Source organism: Convolutriloba macropyga, chromosome 13, assembly GCF_964194025.1.
Source record: "Convolutriloba macropyga chromosome 13, txConMacr16.3, whole genome shotgun sequence".
Taxonomy (NCBI): domain Eukaryota; kingdom Metazoa; phylum Xenacoelomorpha; order Acoela; family Convolutidae; genus Convolutriloba; species Convolutriloba macropyga.
In genome coordinates this window covers 2,149,617-2,169,633 of record NC_134480.1, presented here as the reverse complement: position 1 = coordinate 2,169,633, position 20,017 = coordinate 2,149,617, and positions in this window count along the sequence as shown.

The window sequence follows — 20,017 nt, the reverse complement described above, 5'->3', positions numbered from 1 at the left end:
TGAGCATAATTGTAAAAAAAATTAGAAATTGAGCAATTTTTTTATTAATAGAGTAACTTCAAACATCAATCAATGGTCAAATTTTATGATAACATTATCAATGCACGATAAAATATTTTATATATCTGTCTAAAATATAGAGATCAAAATAAAAGAGATCATATAAAAAAGTAATTTAAAATTGACCATAATAATTGCGAGAGCCCAAAATAAGAACCTAACCTGACAGGTTTTGTTTGTTTTTGAAACAAAACGTTATAAACAGTGAGTTATAACTAGCTTCCAATAATAAACCGCACTAAAACATTCAAAACTTTCGTTATGGGCTAATTTGATATTCGGCTCAAATTCTTTCAAATTTCGAAATTCTTCTGAACAAAATCCAAAAGCATCTTAAAATAGATTTTCTTAACTTGTTTGAACGCAAACTAGAAAGTTACAAATCATGAATTTAAAAAATGAGGAAAACAAAGACAGTGTAGTTATTTTCAATATGGTTGATAAATAAACTATAAGGAATAAATTCAACGGTTAAAGCGATGAACAAATTTTAAACGTTAAGGCTGCAATTTTTATCTATATTTCTCAGAAATATAAATTTACCACACCAACATGTTACTTTTGAGCGTTCCAAATTGTAGAAATGGTTGAAAATATACAAACAGTGCCACTACTGTATGTATTTGCATCAAATAGCATGAGCATAGATGCTATAATTTGATATATGTTATCAAAACATATAAGAAAGACAAATAAAAGCACGTACGGCGGTGCTGAAGTTAAACATAACATAATTTTAAAAATCAAGCATTTTTCAACGCATACAAGGTCAATTTTTGGGATCTATTCTGCTAGCGCCCCCCAGCCTTATATAGCCGATAAATTTGCACCCCCCAAAATCTAAGTTTTCGCGAATTGTAAGAGCGATATTTGCAATTCATTGAAACAGGTTTCTAGGTAGATTGAAAGCACTTTTAGAATAGTTTCCTTAAAAAAGTTTTAAAAATTCAAACCCTTATTGTAGCCGATAACACCAAAAATGATCTAATACAGAAATTTTTATTGATGCTTACGTTATATGCAACAAATTTTGGTTGAATACGTAATACTTTCAAACCATAGCTGTGATAGCTTTTAGTAAATGCATATTGCTCATATATGTTCACCTGGCGAACGCAAAGTAAGTCGATAGGCAAGCAAGCCGACAGAAAAGCATGCCGAAAGTTATGTATTAGTTATGTAATCTATCAGAAATAATACATTGTCAGCCGTTACAATCAACACTGCGCGTAGTATTATAGTGCATAATGTATTCCAATGCACCAAAGAAACAAAAATGCGTCAATTTTTAGACATCTAGTGGGTACGGGCCTCAGCGGACCGCTGTCCATGGCCATGCCTCTCATCCGCTGTGGGATGTAATCCGGAAATAGCGGGCCGGTTGTCGAAGCGCGCCCACCGGCCCACCAGGGGCAATTTAAAATACGGGTATCCGAAAATTTTTCGGCTTACGTGACCTCATTTTCCAAATTCGGCTTGCTTGCCTATCGGCTTGCTTGACCGCCTCCATGTTCACGTATAAGATTACTTAGCTTAACACTATGTGTCCACATTTATAAATGGGGGGTGCCTAACTAAGCGGGGGGGGGGGCGCTAGCAGAAAAGATCCAATTTTTGCCGCTAAATATGTTCTAAGTTCTACAATATTTCCTGAACAAAAAATGGCGGAAAACTCCGGAAACGTGAAATAAAATTTGGTCATGTCTTTGTAAAATACACTTGACATTAAACTGTCTCATCCATGGTGCTAGGAAAATTAGCGGACAGGGCGTTTAGCCGACAAGGAAAAATTGACAGATAGATCTTCGTAGCGCGATAGTTGATAAAATCTGTTCTGTTTAATTGCCCGCTTGCAAATTTTTCGGATTATTGAACGGAAAGGTCGACGTGAAAAAACTTAAGTATAACGGCAATGGGTAATTCAGCATTGCGGGTTTTGCAGGGAAACACTTCATTGTTCTGTTCATCTTTCAAACAAAAACGAGACAAATCAAATAAAATTTGAAAAGCAAATTCTAACAAAAGTTTTTGAAAACTCTTCGCAAGTTGCAACTCAAGTATGTGTGATACAGACAGTTTTGTAAATATAATTGGCTCAGCCTAAAAAAGACAACAAAGAGGTCAGTCGATACGTACCAAACAAATTACTACCAAAATTTTTTTAAAAGATATTTAAATATATAAAAATAGCTTCTGTGGAGAAAACTAGATTAAAATATAAAATATAGATTAAAAAATAGCATGTGAGCCAAAAAAATCTTACAACATCTGGCATAGTTTTTTCACACCCTATTTTTTTGCGTCATGAGAAAATTTTGAAGGTAATGACCACTCGATCTTTCATCCGCTCTTCAAAAACAATTATAAGCGAAACAATATTTGATTTTGTTACTCATTGCACTTGTACTTTTTTGTTTGTTCGCCTATAAGGAAACCAGAAAACAAAAACGGCTCTCCGAGACAAACAATAACAGTCCTCTAACGCTACTACGCTAGTCGTTTTCTTCATGAAAATTCATTTCTCCAATACTCTTTCTCGACTAATTAAAGCAGCTGGTTGTGGTTCTATACTTTTGTTGTTTGTGTTATTTTTTTGAGCAACGCTAGCCAATCAACATACCGCCTGCGACTGCTTTCAGAGGGCTCAAGAAAAATCATGGTAGCTGAATGAACACAAAATGAGCTGAAGATTTCTGATAAATTTTTAAAAATTAATAACAAAAATCATGATAACTTCGCCTAGACTTTGTTCAGAAACTATTCTCGATTGCATTATACATTTAAATTAACTCTTAAAAATTCCTTGGCACCAATTGCGAATATATTTTCACCTCCGAAAAAGATTCTCTTTAGTTCTTTCTGTCTACAAACTTCAAGTAGTACCCACAAATTTTATTTAGATAAATGTTTTTTTTTCTCGTATAATTCACAGTGAGGAAATCCTCAGTATAATTAGCAAAAATCTGGTCTGAATTTTGTCTTCAAATATAATTAATCTAGACCATTCCAAGAAGGCATTAATGTTTCCCTGGCAAATCTATCTAAGCAAAAATTTGAATTACAGGAAAACTTGATACAATTCTGACCCTCTGAAATGCTTTAGGTGGTGCACAAGAACACATTAGGCCTCAAAACGTACAGTTTACATGTTTGCCATTTTTTTTGCTGGGAACACGCTTCTCCAATTCATTTTTTTGTGATTTTACTTCAATAAATTTACACAAGAAAAATTTTATCAAATCAAGGAAAATTTTAACGCTAAAAAAGGTCAATAGAAATAAATATGAATTATAAAAGTTTTACAAGATAATTAATTACTTGCCGGCAGTATATTGCTCAATAAGCGCAAAAAATATTAAAAATAGAAAAGTTCCAGCTGTTCCAAAATTCGCTTCAGAAATCAATTCTACCCTACCCCTAAATTTAGGGGCGTTTACAAGTAAAATGTAACATAATGACAAAATAATCAAACAATTATCAGGCAAAGTTTCAAGCAAAGTTAGAATTACCTGATTCGAGTGGCAAAAATTTTCTTCAATTCTGTCAACTATAAAAACAATTCTCGATGTTGAAACGAGATCTTGAAATGTGTTGGGCAAATTTTTTTGCAAACAGAGTTGCTTGCGGGAACGTGAACTCCTGTTTTACCTAACAAACTGGCACCAAGTACTTTCTCTTCGATTGAGGCATCCACTTTTTTTCAATTATCTGTAAATCAATGTTCCTTAGTTTCATTGATTTTTTTTGGAAAACAGCAATCAAATAATTTTTTAACCATGCCACTGCAGTTTATGAATTGACTGCTGCAACCGATGGTAGCGAGAATATGCAATCAAACCCGTTCAAATTTACAAAAAAGACATTAGTTTCCATCTTACATATATCAGGTTCATTTCTGCTACTCTTAGGCTTTATTGTAGTAAAATTGATTAAAAAACCCCAGTTGAGAGTTCGACTTATGAAAAGACCGATATCGACCGATATCGGGTATGAAAAGACTCGTTTTCTTCATGAAAAATCATTTCTCTAATACTCTTTCTCGACTAATTAAAGTAGCTTGTTGTGGTTCTATATTTTTGTTGTTAGTGTTATTTTTATCGGGTATGAAAAGACAGCGCAATATCGGGTATGAAAAGACAGTGGTCGACCGATAATGGGTATGGTATGACCAGACTTTACATCGACCTTAATGGTCATGGTTGACTTTAGGGCGACCGATCTTGGCCGAGTTTAGGTCGAAGTTATTGGTCAAGGTTGATTTTATGGAATGACTTCAGGTCGACCCTTGCTAGGAGGTCGACCGTGTATTTAAGGTAGGGAAAAAACCCCAGGTCGCCTTTATATGACTTTTCATGAAGTTGACCTCTCAACTGGGGAACTGTCTTTTCAATCAATTTTTGATTTCTTTTCCAACGGATGTGAAACCTCAGAGAAGTAAGTGCAAGCAAGTTATGGAATGTTCTAACTCAATCAAAATTAAGTCATTTTTTAAAGTATCATTTTGCAATCTGTGTGAAATTTTGCATTGTGATGTCTTGTGTCCAAAATAACCGCTTAGGCCGTGCACTTTTTAAACCAAAAGCTTGATAAATTGAAATCTTTCTCATTTAGGATTTTCAAGTTAAGCTTGTAGATTCTTTGAAGGATAAAACTTTTAAAAAGTTTTTTTTTAATTCTAATTCAATTTATCTAATTGGAGAGCTACTCTAGAGGTAAGACGTGTACTTTTCACGACTGTGATTGAAAGTTTAGTCCTCTGCGTCCGTCAAGCTGGTTGAGTCACGACTCTCACTGTCCCATAATTTCAGATTGACCACAGTTTTAGCAAGTTTGGCTGAAATAACTGTAAAGCTTAAAAGTTCCAGACGCAGAATTGTAACCAAAATGAGCAATGACGCTGAAGAACAAACAGTATGAACTGCGGAATCATAAGAAAAAGGCGACTACATATTTTTGTACGGGCCAATTTCAATGTTTGTTATTTGATGAACCGTGCTCGAGAACCCCCCCCCCCCCCCCCCAATTTACGAACCAGTATGGGGCGAATTTTTGCTGTATTTAAATGACTTTAGCGGTTATTGCATCATCTTTGGATCAGGATCGTTCGATTGTTTTAAACTTTAAATGCGCTGAAAAATCTCTGATCAGACTCGGAATTTTCTACGCTCGAAGTGCTCTCAAAATTCCCTCTAATTATGTTCAACTGAGCTTCACGATGAGACCAAAATTACTTCCCGATTCATTTCTGATCAGAATCAAGCGCGCTGCAAATCGTCTCGGATCAGACCCAGTTGCGCTATTAATTGCAATCAATTAAGGGTTGGCTACGACACGGAAAATCAACGGTTTCCATTTCACTTTCTGCAAATTTTCAGCGCTTTATTATGCCCGGATCTGAGTGTCATAATAATTCAGTACTGAATCATGAAAAATCCATTCTGACTTTTTCTATTTCAAGAATTCTTGACAGGGCATTTTATAGCCTGATAATTGTAAATTTCAGAAACCGTTTATGATTTTATTTATCATGATGTAAACTTTCTGTGCAGATGTTTTTTGAAAATTCAGCGCACTTCTTACACAAATTTGAGAACATTCCTCGACCTGGGTTTGACAGTCTTTAACTAGATTACGAAACGGGATTATCAAATCCATTCGTTCGTTTTTATCACCAGGTCACTAGTATATATCTGGGCTTGGGTAAAAACCTATCCGCATATTTTGTATAATAATTCAACGGATTCATATCAGCTGCCATATATTTCAGCAAACTTCATTGCTGAAACTTTGATCTGGAGAGCGATATTCAAATTCAGTTCTGACCAGTCGCAAAGAAACTTGCGTGAAATTTAAGTTGGTTACAGTAGACCAATCACACGTCAAGTTCTCTAATGATATCGCAACAAAAAGATAGATCATATAGAATTCAATTATCCTACTCATAACTGAGATAGGAATCAATCAACTAATAAAATTACAGCTATCACGTTGTATAAAAATCATAATAAATTCTAATATAGCCATTAAAAAACATGGCCAGTTTCTTTTGCTCATTTTTTAGCCAAGGTGTAAAAAATAAATATGTATTTTTACTGTTAGAAGGCTTCTATCATTAGACTGACTAGGCAAAAAACTGCATCAAACTTAAAATAATTGTAAAAAAAGAAAGGTTTTGTATTTTTGTCGTTAGGAGGCTTCTAGGTGGGGACTGGCTAGCGCCCAAAACTCTATCAAAATTGAATTATTCTGGGACGAAAAGTGAGTTCGTATAACAATTAAGCACAGACTGTTGTCCCAGTTGCTCTCTAAAAGCTGAATACAAACGATTTTTGATGCGCGCAAAAATCAATTTCTTTTCCCGGAAAGGAAAATAATATTTCACTGATATAGTTCATCTGACAATTAAGTATAGACTGCCGTCCCCGTTGCTCTCTCAACGCTGTATACAAAAGATGATTGACGCGCGCAAAAATTAATTTTTTTCCATTTAATGGAAATAATATTTCACTGAAATATATCCATTAAAACGACCAAGTAAACATCAGCTCCTCAAATCTAAGAATTGAAATTGAGGATTATCCCAAAATAAGTAACTAAAAAGCAGAAAATTAATGAACACAGTCAAATTTTATCCTGTTATTAACAAATAAAAATTAGATAAATTCTACAACAGTTGGAGACAACCCGATACCAATAAGTCAGAGTAAATTAACCAAATCAGAAAACTCGCTTTTGCACTTTTCCCAACACATTTTTTAATTCAGCAGGTTGAACTCACGCGTTGAACTATCACTAATTTATTTAACGATCCACTGCTATCATATTCGCACATCCCACTCTGAGCGTTTTTTTGGGCCAAAGGGTACTCAGCCGTATCAGTTTTTTTATCAGCAGAACGTCTTGGGTCGTCCTTTTTAGAACATTTTGATCTAACGTATAAGAGTAATAGTGGGCGTAGTTGGTTAGTCACAAGATCCAGTTTCTCTTATGTGAATGTTTGATCGAGTTGACCAAATTTGCGTGTTTAACTCAGTTTGATAGTTTTAAAATATGGCACAATTCGTTTTTCAAGCTCAGCGATCTCTATTCAAGTTTATTCGTGCTGTTTTACTCTATCTCAGTCACGCATAAGCATCCATTTCAACATATTGGTACAATTGCTTCCTCCTTAAGATGGAGCCTAGTGTTTTTTTAAACGAACTTTAATCCTATCCTGATAAGGAAAAAATTTAGCTCTTTGTGTCCTTTTTCCCTTGTAAAACAGTTTCAGCGTTAATAACTTGAAATTGAAATGTATATTATCTTATTTCTCCACAATTGAACAAGGTTTTGTGAACACTGGTAAGTATTGTTTCTTTCACAGCAGCACAAAACAAATTATCCACCGTTTTTCTCAATGCGTAAGCAATTGGCCTCGGCGTCCCCAGTTAAAGTTACAAGGTGATCGGGTTTGAGGAAAGAGGATTTCGAGGACCTGAGGGGAAGAGGGCAGTGAAATTAAAGAAGATTGGTTTTGAAGCACTTAGGGTCCCTGAAGCTGTATCAGAGAGCGACAGATCAATTTTTCGCGCTCTGATAACTTCGTCAAAAAACTAGGGAACACGCAATTTCTTATTTGGTCATCGATTTTATGCAGACATCAGTAAATGATCAAAATACCGATTCATTATACATTAATTCCTATTAGTGCTCATTCACCTACTGTCTTAAAACACCATAGGTTTCCTTTTATATCAAACTATTCTCCAATTTCTTTGTCGTGGAAGAGTTTTACAAGATGTCAGTCTTAGTCAACAGAATAAAAAAACACCATTTTTAAGTTCTATGGAGTCAGTGCAACAAATTAAAATTAAGTCTTATTAATAAGAAGACTGGACTCAATAGGTTGCATTCTAAGAATTCCAAAAAGTCATTCAAAATATACATATGGACCACGAGCATACAGAAACAATTATGATGGAACGGCTTGTTAAACAATGTTACGATGTTTAGGGAGTCCAGCCTATCGTTCGAAAAGGAGTCGGTAACTGTGATTATTGCAACAATCAGTTCATTTATCGGCGTTTTACAGGCCCTTTGGTTCATGTTACTCGCCTCATAGTTGATGAATTTGTATCGAATTGAACCTAATAATTAACGAAAGACGGTTACTTCGTTAGATCCTATGGCTTTTATCCCTTGAAGCGTGGACACTTTTGATCCCAACTTCCATTGAGCTTGAGCTGCACTTAGCTTAGTCTTGACAGGCAACCGTAACCAAGGTAGAAAAACTGAAGGACCCATTCGTTTTTTTTATTGAAGGAAGACATAAACCGTCGCTCGTTAAATTTGATGGGCGGAAAATGCATTGTTTAATTGTTACTCGTGTTGAGCCAAAAGAATAGGGGTAAGTTTATCCATTTTGATAACTTATTTGATCAAAACCGAACTATCACATAAACATGATAATGACCTAAATTGCATTAGAGTTAGCTTTTACCTGGCATGGGCCACTCACTTTGAACTTTCTTTATTTTAATTAAAATTTTTTCTCGATCTTTCCATCTTCGAACAAGTTGTTATCTCAAGTCGGTTGATGTTCTTGTTGATTTTGTTGTTGATCTTGTTGTTTGTGTTTCTGTTGTTGTTTTGCGGCAGCGATGGACGTCTTGTCCTGGAAATTTCCTTGAAGTGGCTGCTCTTTTTTCGTTTCTGTTCTTTTGCCTTCAATATCCGAAAATGTTCCAACCGTTGCGTTTTTCCAGCGAGCGTAGTGAGTTTTACTGCTTCCTTATCAGGCCGCGCTTTGACGATTTTGTTGTCCATGAGGCGAGCGAGCTGTTCACTATTAAAACCTGATGAACAAAATCGGATAAGGCCAATAATGGCAAATGTTTATGTTCAGTTTACAACTGAAAAAAAAATAAGGGCAATGTTTGACTTTCCTTTTCTAAAGTTTCAGTGAGCTAAGTTTCAATGTGAAAGACCTCGTGGTAATTGCTAGTTTTTTCTCACTTTTGTTAAAACAACGTTTTTGAGTCGTAAATCGTTGCTTCATCAGCCCTAGGGTTATCGCGCTTATCTGTACTTTAGACTTGTCAAAATTGGACCTATTTGTTTTACCCGCAAATGTTCTGGTTGTCAATGATAAGATTCTGATTAACAAAAGTGTCAACGAAGGAAATGGTGTAAGAAATTCTGGAAATAAATTACTAGCTCTCTTAACCTTTATGCATCATTATTTTCCCAAATAACCTTAGAGAAAGTTGCTTTCCGAGTACGTAGTTGTCTGCAGGCTCTACAGAGTTTGAGATTAATATTACTTCAAACACCAAAATTTTTAATCTTTTAGGAAATCGATTAATCGCCTTATCGAACTTCAAGTGTCCGTTATCCTTTTTACACTAGTCTGAAAATTAACAGCACAATTTTGGCCTCAAGTGCTTTGGCCTCAATTGCAACTCGTTATGGACTCTCAGTGTATAACCATTGCTTGCAGTAATCTTTGAAACCTTATATTTCGACCCTTAAGTTCTAGTTAGTAGAAAAATTACAGAAAAAATTTTTATCCTTTCGTTCCTTTAAATCCTGTTATGGTTATATATATGTGTTCCTGATGTTTAGTTCTCTGACAACAATGGGTAGCTTATCGACAGCATTTGCTGGTTTTGAGTAGTACGCTGTCCAATTCGGGGATGACTTTGTGGTGGGTTTCCCAGTAACTTATTTGGACCGGGCAAAAACCATGAACCCCAGCGTATCCCCAAATTGTGGTTTTCAAGCAAGACGGCCAACGCATCAATATGAAACAAGAATCCACTCAGCACTGAGTATTTGTGCAGGAAGTTCAGACATGGAAGGGGGATTAGGTACGAGTCAAACCTCCCGGGCTATATTTGCCATTACAAACCAGTGTATGTCGCCATAGCCTTCGTGCCGCCCATCACAATTGAGAGACTGTGGCCTTTCTCAACGCCACAAGATTGGCCGAAATGGTGGGTGGTGAACAAAAACTTAATTTTGTTTATTTAAACTAATTTAATTTTACTAAACTTATACAACCGTCGCCTTAATTGTTTTTAAATATCCAATCATGCTGTTTCTGGTCCAATTAAGGCTCCACAAACCGTTTGTTTTGTCTGAGTACAAAATTATTTCCAGGTAAGCTTTGTATAAATAATATCTTAAAAATAACTATAGAGTTCTGTCCTGTGAGCATGCAGCTCATATACTAGTTTAGTTAAATGTTTTTACCCCACGCCATTGGTGTCCAAATAATATACTTCTTTTCCGTTTGCGTGGACACATTTTTCGAACAAGGTGAATAAATTATTGATTGGAAAGCTAATAACGGTTAGGTCGTCGATGTTTTGACGCACTTAGATAACATAGCCGCCTTAAATTCTTGGACCGCAGCCCTATCCAGTAGAAGCAATAAATCGTTTTCATCATCCAGTTGTAAAATAACAAACCTATCATAGCAAAATTGTACCTTTGGAACAGGACAACACAATCTAGAACTCCCGACTCCAAAATTAGAAGAGTGGTGATAAATGATATTTTCACGTGGTAATGACTTCAATAGGTACTTTTTATCTCTGATTTGTAGCTAAACTGAATAATTACTTTCTAAATAAACAAATTAAAAAAGATAAGTTTTATCCGCATTAATTTGACCGATCCGTAACGTTTATTGACGGTTAATTCGTCGGTGCTTACTTCCTCCCATTCAATTTCACCTGCTTTGTTGTCCCGACATGCATCGCAGGTCCTACTTCGTTGCTTATATCCTGTACGGGTTGTGGCTTTGCTGCGGTAGAGTCAGATAGCACCCTGTATACTTCACCAAACGTATTTGCATTCTCACGTTCTGCCTACAGCTCCAATAACAACTTTTATCAATTCATTTGGAGCAAGAATTCGATCAAGGGAGTATTTTACCTGGAATAAATTTTCTTCTTTTGAGTTGTCTTGGTGGCATGCACCCGAATAACCTTCCGATTCTTCATCCTCCACCAACTACATAGTCCCTGCTTGGATAGGTAGTCATTGTTTTGTTGACCAAGAGTCAGAGAAAAAGCAGTGGAACCCATAACACTCTGGTCCCCAAATTTCAAGAAGAATCACGCCTCGTCTACTAGATCCACCAAATGTATATTCCATATATCTTTGAGGTCTTTAATTTTGCAAAGATGACCGAGAGTAAAGCAGTATTTTCTGGGTCAGCTATTTAACTCAGTTTTCACGTTTTTTCTTTTCAATTTAAAGGTTTGGCCACATCTCAGCTTATCTAACCATTGACTTCAAGTTTACTCAGTCGTAGTACGCAGGTTAATTCTTTGTGGTATCGGGGTTTATCGATTACACCATCCAAGAATGTAACCAATCAAATAAGTACAATAATGGAAGAAAAACCGAAATAATACCTAAGAATAAACGCAAAGTCAAAAGTAATTTTACTAGTTGCATTTAAAGGGTTAATAAGCCCAACTAAAGCACTTTACCTAATGGGAATTGCAATACAAATTAACAATTGGAAATTGATAACTAAAAGTTTCCGTCGTCATCGGCTCACTCTTCCCTTACCTTCTCTGGCTTATAAAACTTTGACGCACGCCAACTTCTCTCGGTAGTCTCTGCTTCTCTACGTTTTGACACCGCTTCCACTTGACGATGAAGTGTCGAGAGGAAAGAGTCATCAAGTTCGTCCTCCGATTGAGTTGATTCCATCCCTTCGCTTTCAGAGTATGGTGGCATTTGAATGCGATAAGTCACTCTGGAATTCGGCGGCCCACGATTTCTCAAACCAACAACTCTTCCTAGCAGATGCACCCAACAGTTGAATCTGCTCCTTCGAGTTCTCCAGCTTGTCTTAGTACCAGCCGTGTTTCCTTCGATGCACGCTTTGTTAACTATAACTTGGCGGAAGCCTGTGTAAGTCATCCATAGTGCAATCAGTAACATTGAAGCTAACTTAAATCACACAATCCAACTGCCAGGTCCACTGTGGTCCTACAATGAGATGGTGCATATTAATTGATAATTATTTGCGAAGAAGTTTTTGCAATGGTTTTCATAGCTTCTTCACTTACGGCTAGTTGGAAGAGATCAACCAAGTTTAGACGTAAAATCTCCAACGTTTGTCTGCGAGCTTCTTCGCGAAAAACATCTTGGATTTTCAGTAAAGCTAATTTTGACCAAGACTGCAGTAAGGGTTGTTGTTGAATCTATACAACTAGTCCAGTCTCGTACTGGAAAATTCTAGAGACGGGAACATTACCTCACTACTACTGGGATCCTCTATATGTCCTTTGCAAGGTAGTCAAGTTAGCCAGTATCGATGGCTTGTCAGCTGTAGTTGAAAAGTCTTTAGTCGCTGGATCGCAACCAAATCAAATAGGTTTAGTCGTCCAAGTAGTCTGCGTAAGATTCCTCCTGTAGTGTTGTGCTCAAAGTTTCAAAACATAAATTTGCAGGTCGAAAGACAACTTAGAAAGACATGTACATTCTCCGATACGTGACATCAAAAAAAATAGACACTTCTTAGGACGATTACTGCAATGTGGACTGAGCGTCTTCTCGGTAACTTTGGCAAAATTGTCTTTTCTCTCCGTTATCAGAATATTATCCGCAAAAAAACTGAAACGGCCTCGACTGGTTGAGGTACTTGAACTTCGCGATATGCTTTATGAAATCCATTAAGGTGGCGCACAGGTAAGTTCATCCAAAAATTTACGGCTGATACTGTCAGCACTGTTGACTCTTCAAGTTCAAGGCCGTAATACGTCATTAAATCGGAGTGGGGTATAGTGCATGTTGTCGAGTTTGAGTCCCTTAAGAACCTGTCTCGAAATTTTTGGGGTACAAATGATGTGGGAATATAGCCCCCGGCTAAACTTCTCAATGCGTCGTCCAGAATAAAGCCAAAATTATGACGTCCAATCTTAAAAGCAGCCAATTTTGCTCTCAAAGCAAGCATTGCTTGGGTGAATAAAGTAATTTTTACCTTAAACTGCGCCGCAGCCATTCCCGAGCTCTCCCAAATCATTCCTGATCTTATGGAAAGTTTCATTAGAATTATGGCTGATCATTTTGAGTTGCCCTTGTGTTTTATTCAATGAGTGGCACATTAGATGGATTCACTCCCCTGATTCAAGAGTTCACCGCTTCGTCTAGAAACTCTGTCCATTTTCCAAGTCTATCCAAGTCTACCCCACAGCGCAATCCTAAGAAAGAGAAGTAATGACAAAAACCAGCATTTACGATGGGCGCAAGGACAAAAGCAGCAGCTATTTTAGCCAGTAGTTGTTTTGACGATTACCTCGACATCGATAAGCCTGCTTCTGTTCCTTTCATGTATGTTGTATTATTTTCCTGCAATTTGTTAAGAACAATATCGATTTCCAGCATTAAATATTGCAGGCCCCTCAGTGCAAGATGTGTGGTATTCATCAACAGTTCAGCTGTAAATGTGTTTTTAAAAAAACGACCATGGAGCTTCTTCCATTGTACTCGAAATTTGTATAGAAACTCCTGGAAAACAATGTCCAGGCATATTAAGTTGAGGGCAGGTAAGACTGGTAATGGCAGAGAAAACCATAATGATTTCAGCTCACTCGCATTTATGACAGAGACTTTCAATGTGAAGACTGCGCCAGTTGTACGGTGAGTATTCAAAGAAATAGCACATCTGGGAATGAGAAAAAGGAATAGTAGCCTCAGAGTCAAGAATTTGAACGCTGTTCATGTCATGGTTACCTCGGTTCTAAAAAAATTATTTAGTTTTAATCATTTCTCACCAGAAGCGTTTATTTTTCCGTTTACCGGTAACCATAGGGTTTCATTCAATTTTCTAATATATATATGTTTCATAAAACGGAAGAATCGAGTATCCGTGCATTAAATTTATGTAAACGAAGAAAAAGAGGTTTTTGTTCGAACTCAAGTTGTATCACTTGTGCTCGAATCCTCATCGAGATGCGTAGCTCAACAGGTTATTTCAGTGATTTCTGGTGAACCGGTGGTGTTGCTAACCGGTGCGTCCTCTGGAGATCTTTTTTCCACAAGATTGTACTCATTTGTGTGATTGATGCATAAGCTGTCATACCGAGGGAACTGTAGGACACGTGCTGTAGCTAGTTCAAGACGTAGTCGATCGAATCAATTGGCAGGAAGGAGTTCACTCAAATTGAGAGTTTTTCATGGGTAATTCATATAAGGGACGAGGAATTTTAGCAAAATCTTTCGCGAAGTGGCCATAGTAATTGAAAAAAAAACGATTGATCGCACTTGTCTAACGGTTTTTGGCTCTCGCCATTCTCTGAAAGAACAACTGTTTGAGGATCTACTCGAGCAGCGTCTTTATCGATAACAAGACTGAGGTGTACACTTTATTGCTGGAGAAATCTGCAAATTTTAGACTTCGGTTTCGAGTTTGCTGCGCGCAACAGTTTGAATGAAAATTCAATTTGATCGAAGTTTTCGTCCTCAGTCGAATTTCTGGTCTTTTTTGGTATATGAAAAGTGTCTTTTTCCGTAGTTTTGTTAAGGTCACAATAGTCCACGAAGAACCGCCGAATATATTATATTTTTTTGTCTGAACAACTTTGGAGGCACTGTAAGGACTGGATGAAGATTGAATGACACCCTTCTTGAGCCTGCTCCTCAGTTCTTATTGAATGATAGGATCTTGTCCGGAAAAATACGGTGAGGAGTAATTTTTAAATGGGGGAAGATTATATTGTTTTTCAACGCAAATACAACCCGATGTTCTCGAGCTAGTATTCCCAGTGGATCAAGAGCAACGCCCGTAACATCTGGCGCATATAATTTCAACATTTGATTGACTTCCTGGTCCAGGGTTGGAATCTAGTGGGCTTCAAAGAGCGTGTGGGCAACCCAATGCAAAACCTCGTATTCAGTGTCTGTTACATTTACGTACCGTTCCTCTCGATTCTGGATCTGTTTTTTCGAGAGTGTTGCGCTGTCATGAGATGGTGCTGCGCTGTCGAGGGTGTTGCGCTTCTTTGTGACTATCGCCAGCGACTGTTTGAAATTAAAGACCCGTGACAAGCTTTGTATCTTGCATTGAAGGGTCAAACTCAGTTTTGCGACAACAACCGTAGCTGCCAAGTTCGGTAAGAGAAACCGTGTGCATTACTACAATCATACTTCCTTTGCCGCCTGCCCACAATTCGTTTAATCTAAAGTCAATTGTACAGCCGTGGCGTTTCACTTTCTGTTCTCCAAATATCATCTGCGGCTTCAAGTTTAACAACACAAGGACGTGCACTTCCATGCATATAGAACCTAACTTTAGTTCCAATATTGCGCGCCCCAGAAAGTTTCTGGTCTTTCCGACTACTGACTCAAAGCGGTCTTTTTCTGATAAAATTTTCACAAAACGATCAAGGCTGTAGAGTTTTTTTGCTTCCATTAGATTTGCGAATGCCCCTGTATCAATCAAAGTGTCCGTTATCGAGTCGTTCACAACGCCATCAACCATGGCTGCTTCAGAGCTTTCATGAAAATTCATTGGATCAAACTTTTTTTTCATCCTATGTTTTTTTTTCTACGTGCTGTTGCTTGGCTTTTTCATCGCAAAATTTAATTTTACTTGCGTCAAAATGTCCATTACTGATTTACTTTAGTTTTTTTTTGAATTTGGCCGGGGAAAAGCCTTCTTTACGAAAAACTGTCTGGTACTTCAAAGGACCGGTCTGTTGTGCGGCTTTCTTGACAAAATGACATTCCTTTCCATATTGGAAACACTGCCTTCCCGCAACGGCTAATCGTCTACAGAGGCTATTCTGCTTAGATTGTCCGCTGTTGTACTGCGCATTGTTTGGTCATGAATTGATAAACTGCTGACGGTAACGGCTATCAATCGGATACGAAATGTGTAGACGTTTGCCATCTACCTCTTGCTTTGGTTTTGGGCCACTCTGCGAGTCATCATACTGCTTTGGAATAACTGACGTAATAAATTTTCTCATTTTATTTAAAATAATTTTCAAAAATTTCGCTGGACTGTTCTTCATGTGATCAATCATAGCATTGACAGACCCTGAAGGATCAGAACAATTCTCCTCAGTGGCAAACACTCTCGATAAATTGCTTATCCGTCATAACTCTGAGTATCTGTTTGAATCTCAAATGCGGTTTCAACAACTTATATTAGGGGCGCTAACTATCGTCGCGGTCGCATAACAAAATTACGCGCTACGGCATCAAGGCTCAGTGCCCTATTTATAGCAGCCGAGAAGGTTTGAGGATTTTCTCGAAGTCAAAGTTCTTGGAATTCAGCGCCATTGTCTTTTCTCCATACCAACAATTCGACTCAACAATACATACAAAGTGTTTTTTCCAATCTCCCCAAGTTTTGTGTACCAGATTCGAAAAACGATCGTGTTGGCGTGCATCTCACCCATACAGTCTTTGACCACTCAATGCATTAGCAGCTTGGATGACTGCTTCGGCAATTCGTTGAATATCTTTCGCCTGCAAGCCGTCTATTCTGAATAATTGCCTAATCGCTAAAAATGGAATGTTCTTATAAGTTTTGCAAATCCACTACTTTTCTCACGTCACAATCTCGTCAGAGTCTGAGTAGTTCTCTGCATCTATCAGCCCAACTTCTGATATGAATCGACTTAATTACATTGGTGGGACGATCCGTCACACAATATTTTGTCTTTCGTTAATTTTTGCTGAAGAATTTAAGGAAGCTGTCCTCGCTGGAATTGGCAGCCTAAATCTCGGCATTTCCGATATGTGTTATTCGTTTTTTGGGCGAATGTTGATACCAGCTTTGAGGAAGTATGTTTTAAAACTTCGGCCAGAAAGCCCACCGAGGATCGCCTCTGAAGAATTTTGTTTTTTTATCGTTAGAAGGCTTCTAGCTAGCGCACAAAAGTCTATCAAAATTGAAAGGTTCGTGATAGAAAAGTGAGTTTGTCTCACAATTAAGTATAGACTGTTGTCCTCATTGCCCTCTCAACGTTGAATACAAAAGATGTTTGATTAGTGCAATAATTAATTCTTTTTCCAGGTCGGAGTCTGAGTAATTCTCTGAATCTATCAGCGCAAATTCTGGTTTGAATCGACTTTATTATATTGGTGTGACGATCCAGTATTCTTTCGTTAGTTTGTGCCGAAAAATTTACAGAAGCTGACCTAGCTGGAATTGACATTCTAACTTGGCATTTCTGATATGTGCTATTCGTTTTCTGGGCGAGTGTTGATACCAGCGTTGAGGACGTTTGTTTTAAAAAATTTGTCAGAAAGCCCACCCAGGAGCGCCACCGTAGAATTTTCTATTTTTATCGTTAGGAGGTTTCTAGGTGGGGACTGGCTAGCGCCCAAAACTCTTTGAAAATTGAAAGGTTTGTGATAGAAAAGTGAGTTCGTCTGACAGTTAAGTATAGTCTTAAGTCCCCGTTGCACTCTCAACGTAGTGTACCAAAAATTTTTGATTAATGCAATAAATAATTCTTTTTCCATGTAATGAATGATTTTTTTCAAGAAATATAGCAACTAAAACGACCGAGTGTATATCGGTGCTTTAAATCAAAGAATTGAAGCTGAGAATTATCCCAGATTAGGTAATTACGATGCAGATTAATAATGAACACGATCAAGTTTTATTCCGATATTTACAACTGAGAGTTAGACTTGCAACAGTTGGAAGAATCCAGATACCACTAAGTCAGAGTAATTTAATCTAATCAGAAAGGTCGCTTTTGCAATTTTTTCCGACACTTATTTTACCAAAGCAAGTTGAATTCACGCGTCAACACCGTCTCTCAAGCTATCACCTATTTTTTTAACCTACAACTGCTTTTAAGATTTGGTAACTGTCTCTCTGATTGGTTTTCTTGTGCCTAAGGGTACAGCCTTATCAGTTTTTTATCAGCAAAACGTTGCGTGTCAGTTGTCCCTTCAAGAACATTTTGACCTAAAGTACAAGTTTAATAATGAGTGTTGAAGGTTAGTCACCAGATGCATTTTATCTTTTGTGGTTTTTTGCTCGAGTTGACCAGAGTTGAATATTTAACTCAGTTTAATAGTTTTACAGTAAGGTACATTTCACGTTTCGTGCTCAGCACTGTGTAAGCAAATCTTCGCATGTGGGTTTTAACTCTATCCAATTTAGGGATAGGCATCCGATTTAACCCATGAGTACCTTTGCTTCCTCCTTAGGATGGTGCATTGTTTAGATTGAAACAAAATTTAACCCTTTCCTCATGGTCATAAAAAGAAAAAAGAAACAAAGAACTTAGCTCTTTGTGCCCTTTTTTCCTTGTAAAACAGTTTCAGCGTTAATACTATGAGGTTGAAATAAAAGTCATCTCGTTTCTTCTCAATTGATCATGAATTTGGTGACAATTGTAAAAGTGTTGTTACTTTCAAAGAAGCAGAAAAAATGAAACCTCTCTTTCCTTGTTTGTTTTAAAAAGCAAAGAAAACGGTTTCAGGTACAGGAAAAAAGCCAATGTTTTTCTCAATTCGAAAAAGCGGGTAGCTAAATTATGGAAGCTCGGTTTAGGAGCACTTAGGGATCCTGGAGCTGTATCAGAGATTGACAGTTCGATTTGTCAAGCTCTGATAACTATTTCAAGGAAGTAGTAGCCACACCATTCCAGTTTTGCTCAACGATTTTGTGCACACTCCAGTAAATTACTAAATTAACGATTCATTATACCTTAGTTCCTACTAGCTTTTCACGAACTTAAAACGCCAATAGACTTCCACTTCTATCAATCTATTCTACAGTTTTATCGCCAATTCCACAAATTGTCAGTCTTTATCGATAGAAAAAAGAACACAATTTTAAACATTTATGAGGTCGTAAACCAACCAAGACTAATTCTTATTAATAAAAAGACTGGACTCAATGTTTTTTAGTCCAGGAATGCAAAATTTCCCATTGAAAAAGTGTCGGAAACACGAGCACATCAAAGCAATTAAGCTCGAACTGCCTATTGAAAATGTTACAATGTTCAAGAAGCCCAGTCTATCGTTCGGTAAGTAGTATGTAACTGAGATTTTCGCAACTATCAGAGCATTCTTTGTTGTTTATCAAGTCCTTTGGTTCATGCTACTTGCCTTAAACTTGATTGAATTTAAAACGAAATCAACATAGTTATTAACGCAAAGCAAGTACAGGAAAATATTTGCTTCAAGAAAACCCCATCGTTAGATCATACAGCCTTTATACCTAAAACTGCGGGCACTATTGATTCCGACTTTAGTTGCGTGTGCGCTGCTTTTAGCACCTCTTTAACGGAGAACCCTAACCATGGCGGAAATTTGAAGAACTCATTTTTTTTTTGCGGAAGGAAGGCCTTGAACGCCACTTATCAAATTTGATGGGCGCTGCCGTTCTCTTGAATGGCCCAAATGATCTTAATTTTGTTGCAACAACAGATTTGAGAATGCTAGCCGGAGCTTTTCGAACTAATATTTATATGTTTTATACCACCAGCGAGTTCAGGTAAGCCCACTTTGGTTGATATGATTGAAACAAAATGTGCTCCAACAAAGGAAGAATTTGCTTAAAGGTCGGCATTAGTGATTGAACGATGCATTGTTTTATTGTTAATGGTGTTATTTCAAAAGAATAAGGGGTAAATTGTCCAGTTTTGATATCGTAATTGATCAAAATGCACTACACAAAAGCATAATTCTGACTTAATTGAGTTAGAGTTAGCTTTTACTAGGTATGGGTGCGCTCACTTTGTGCTTTTTTCTCATTAGCGCTTTTTCCTCAAGCCTTCCATCTTCGGACAAGTCGCTATGACAGGTCGGTTGATGCTCTCGTTGTTTGTGTTGTTGAGTTGTTGTTCGTGTTGCTGCTGTTAATTGCTGCTCTTTGTTCGTTTCATTGTTTTTGTCTTCCACAATTGAAATTGCTCCACCCCTGGCGTCTTTCAGGCGACCAGAGCGAGTTTTACTGGTGCCTTCCCCGGCCGCGCTT